Here is a 5,407-nt window from a genome sequence, read left to right as displayed (position 1 = left end):
CGTTTACGAGTTGGACTATGAACCATTTCAAGCTATATCAAAGATTAATGCGACTGAAGCAGCCAATTAATGACCAAGCTATAAGTTTATTGACCACCGGGTCAAATAAACTGCTACTTGAAGGAAGGAAATCAATCTTAGACACGGATACAGACGCTAATAAAGAAGTATACATACAAGTATATAGAGATATAAAATAATACTTAAACATAAAGGCGTTATAACTATCGCACTTAAAAAAAATACATACAAGTTATTCAGAATGTGACAGTGAAAAACGTATCCAATACGTTTTATATGACGGCTGTAATGTAATTCTATTGACCGGTAGAACATTCGAGACGACAGCGTACCTCGTAACTTTATTATTAACCATCAAACGACAAACAATTTATTAGACAGATCCCCAACTCACTGTAACATCGGCGAATTAAGATTTATACAGAATCCTTAACATCGAATAGGCTTCTGATATATATAACTATTTATTAATCTTTCTATGCCGTTATTGCTATTTATCAACTGATTTTAATCGTCTTGTTTTAATTGGCAGCCTGTCAATTATGTGAACCCGTAATGATTATGTCGGAATGTTACGTGAAAAAAAATTGAGACATTATTGAATTATATCCAATGCGGTCTGGTTAATTTATAGTTTGTATTAACACATTATCAGTTTATACCATCTATTGTGACGGATGTGATATTTTATTCTATGAAATAACATCTTTGACAAAACCTTAGCACCTTTAAGTGCCTTCAGCCGACGATCTATTTTACAATTGACGTGCCGCAAAATTCTTTTGAAATAAAATTAATTGAAGCTGTTATTATTTCTTGATATGATCAATGAACATAAGTACGACTGTTCAACATTCGAAAACATGTAAATGAGTACAAAATTCCATGTCCGAATTTTAAGATTTACTTAAAACGTCTCTTCCTAATGAGTTATCGATTACTTGACATTTCTTTCGTAAACTTATACTGTCATTAAATCAATAATATCACGGTTCACATTAGTCGCTTCCATTTGAAGATTGAAACTCGAAGCACATTTCATTGTTTAAGTAGTTATTTTAAATTCCTAAAGTTTATAAGAAACGTGATTTTGCGTCCTAATATTTTATTACTAACCTCTATTTTACTAGTAGTTGTAATTATTGAGATTTTGTAATATATATTTCCATAGAGCAATATAATTAACAAAATCCCTCAGTATCTAATCTAACTAAGTGGAAGGCAATGCTGTCGTGACACGTATTATTAATTGAACTAGTAGTTAGAAGCTATCAGCGGCTAATGGCTGAGTAGCTGAGAGCATCACTATCAGTGACTAGTGACCTACGAAAACTGTGAACTTCAGATTTATGCGACTTTATTAAAATATATATATATATTCATAGTCACATAAAAAACAAAGAACTGTTTTTTTCTAGTGTTAAGTGGGATATCATAAAAATTACTGTAATAAAATAACTTTTTAATATTAAGGAAAACTATTTAAATTACGTACATACAGTTTATCTTTTGACAGTTTATAACAAATACACTGCGGGTATAGGTTTTCTGGTATAGTAATAATTATTAAAACGTTATTTACATATGCACCAATATATAAGATATATATGTCACAATCCCGATTAAAATTGACCCTCAAAATGTAAAATATTCTAATTGATCATCAATGAATTACAGATATAATTGATAGATTGAGATATTATGAAAGCAAAATTTAAAACTTCAAAAGATGAAAATTTTTTAAAAGTTGCCCGTTACGAAAATAAAAAAAAACATTAGAAGAAATGCACCAACTTCGAAACACCAGTTTGGAATTAGCATACTAACTTACTGCGGCATAATAACACATATAAAACTTACATACGGGGTAATTGCTCAATATTTAAAACCAGCAATCTTAATCTGTGAAGCTAATATAGCAGGATCCTTAATTGCAAAACAATATTTATTAAACAATACATTAAAGTTTATGTACGCTGATAAATATAATTTTCTGGAGAATTTCCATAAAACAAAGTGATTTTGATGCTCGCTTTTTAATTATTAGTAATATATAATAATATTTATAGATAGCGTACATAAAATTTTATGTACGTATATTTATTAAACAAATAAATATTGTTTTGCAACTAAAGATCCTGCTATATTAACTTAACAGATTAAGATTCAGATTTGTGTTTGCAAATTATTCCTTCGTGTGAAAGATACAATAAAAACAAAAGTATTTTAGAAGCGTTTTGACTAATTGAATTATGTAAAATAGTTTACATATCAACACTTGGCAGATAAGTAATTCATTCAAAGGGATTTTTGTGAGACGTCAGTGAACCAGGAATATTAAAGACCACTAGGACCACAATTACAGAAACATTAACTTTATACTGTTAGAAGATGCTAAGTCTTAGTAATGAGAGGAGCGGTGTTATGCAATTAAGATAGTTACTTCTTCATTACCGGAACATAAACATATACATATTTGTAAGGTTCATTTCAAAGTAAATATGAAATTACTTTCCCATCATATTCATATAACGTAAAAATTTTATTTACTTCAAAGTGTATATGTATATAAGAGATTAAAATATTTTTCTCTAAATATAAAAAAGAAAATAACATCACAAAAAGCTTATAAGTTTACATACACAGCAGTTGAACCGCACGCGCGCAAATTTAACGTAGCAGCAGACATTTCTATCTGGCTCTCGGGTAATTCTATTTGCCGATAACAAATTTATTGTTCCAACATATATTACGATCGGACCATTCCCGTTTGACTACACACTGGTTTATGATGTGATAGTCTTTTTACAGAAATCGCATGGCCATAGCCACAGCCATAAAATGTGGTTAATTGTTTGTTTTTCATTCGGCGTTTTATTTAATAGCTGTTTTTTATATTGCTACAATATGTTCAACATACCTTATAAAGGACCGTTTAAGAAAAATCGTTTCAGATTGAATACGTACAGTCTTATAGTTAAACACTATCTCACGTTGATGACACTGGTTCTGGCATAACATTATATACACTAACGAAAACCGGTAAAATGTTCTTTTTTTATGGACGAAATAAACGTGACATTACATCTAGGAAGGTTTTCGATAATTTAGTTACTGAATATACATGTAATTTATCTTTAATAAATTGGAAATTTTTACGTTTTCAATGTTGCTGTTCCGAATTATAATATTGAACCATAACTCAATTATAATTTGTATTAATTCAAGTAATTTTCAAGTTTCTGTTGTGACAATTAATAAGTCAATTAAACGTAGTCACTTCCGAATACATTCGTCTTTAATAAGTGTACATGTCAAAGACTAAAATTAATGTATTAATTATTTACACATATCGAAATAATATAATAACATAGGAGATGACGGGAAAAATATTAATCTATTTGATGCAGGGCGTTATATAAATGGCTTTTCGATTCCACGTGAAGTAATTAATTTTATTTTAAGATAAAAATATTCCTACTGAAGAGGTAGCTCGTTTCTCAGTAAATTGTATCCACAATAGCTACTTGACAGATCACTTAATGATAACAATGTCCGGTAATAAGCGATTAATTTTAAAAAGTTTTAACCTTCTCTACAATATATTATTGCATTAAACATAAAAACATACCGTTTATTTGGTATTTATAATCAGACAAGTTTTTGTTTCAGATCCTTTGGCTGCACCGGTGGAGTGATGAAAAAGGAGGTATTTCTACGGAACTATAAATAGAAATGAATTGAAAAGAAAATAAAATATAATACTTTAAAATAACAAGGAATGTCATGTCAGCATAAATGTGAGCTTAGCGAGGAAAGTGAGGAATCTACAAGTCCCAACCTTGGCAAGGGCCTTCGCGGTCCAGTGGGTTTGATTTTCGTACTGGCCTGCTAAGTCCCAAGCTGCGGTGAGACATCGACACGCGAAGACTCTCAATGTTCACGGCTGCCTTATATATCGTTTGGAATATACTCCACGTATTTTATATAACCAGTTACAATTATTCATGAATTACTATTTGCACAGCATACGAATTTGCATACAGTTACGCCACAATTTGAATTACTTAAAGATTAAGAACATCACTTTTAATATAAGCAATTATGTTTAATTCTAATGTTGAAATTATTTAACAGTAACGCGTGTTATAAACTATATCGAACCAGATACACCTGCCCTTTTATAATATCGTGTCAAGAACGATAAGCGACTCTAAGACCAGCTCCGATGCCCTAATTACACAAGCCGGCAATTTAAGCCACATTTCCTATTATAAAGTCGACTAAGTCATTATTTTTAAAGAAGTCATTTATAATAAGTACGTCAACGACCAATTTATGCAACAAGGGTTGTGAATTGATACGCTTGTATGTTTTTTATTCGGTCTAGTATCGACTATTGTAATCAGCGGACAGCGACTTTGACTGGATAGGACTTGAAGTAGCCACGTTTTAGACATCAACGCGCTCACGTCCCCTTTGCGTTGTGTTCAACATAGCAGAGAATTATCAAAGATCTCGATATCAATGAACATGTTAAAACTTGTTTATTCAACCTTTTTCATAGAAAGTGTCTGTTTAATGTTGCCATGTATGTTGTTATTATTAGTTCAAAATTAAAAAAAAAAGGTTCATTATAAACGAAGGCAGTTACAATTATTCAGTTTCACAAAACAACTTGTCAATAGTGATGTAAAAAACAAATATGTAATTGTAAAAAAAAAACCTTTTCATATAATATTTTCTTTCAATTCAATTGTTATTTAAAATTGTCTATGAATTAGAACTAAACAAATGTTTTAAATAAGTGAATACAACCAATGTACGTAATAATGTGTAATCATTTTCTTTCGTATCTTATAATAAGTTATTGTATGAAAATCGAATATTAACTTAGTAACGAAAAATCCATTATATATTTTTAAGTATTATTAATTAACAAATATAATAAAAATATATTGATGTTATTTGATGTTCCGTCGCTGTATTACTGGGGTTTCCTAGCGGCATGTGCTTACCCTCATCACCCACGCAATGCCCTTGGAAATCCCAAACGTACTCGCGACCCTATCACCTATGGCGGAAAACGGATTTTAATTATAATTTAATGTCAGTTTTGATGTGATCGTTACGCTTACCACGAGTTTGCATCGTCAAACTAAATACGATAAAAGTTTTTCGTTTACGGGAAACGCTGAGTATAAAGTGTGAAGACGGAATCTTACGTCGACAAAGGAAAGTGTGGTTTGATTTTATGGATACAATTGAATATATATATATATATATATATATATATATATATATATATATATATATATATATATATATAAAGATATATACAACTTGATTGTCGTTTATAATATGCAAGTATAATAAAACTATAGAA

This window comes from Danaus plexippus, chromosome 8, assembly GCF_018135715.1.
Source record: "Danaus plexippus chromosome 8, MEX_DaPlex, whole genome shotgun sequence".
Taxonomy (NCBI): Eukaryota; Metazoa; Arthropoda; class Insecta; order Lepidoptera; family Nymphalidae; genus Danaus; species Danaus plexippus.
The sequence above is the reverse complement of the archived record's forward strand: the minus strand, read 5'-3'. Positions refer to the sequence as shown.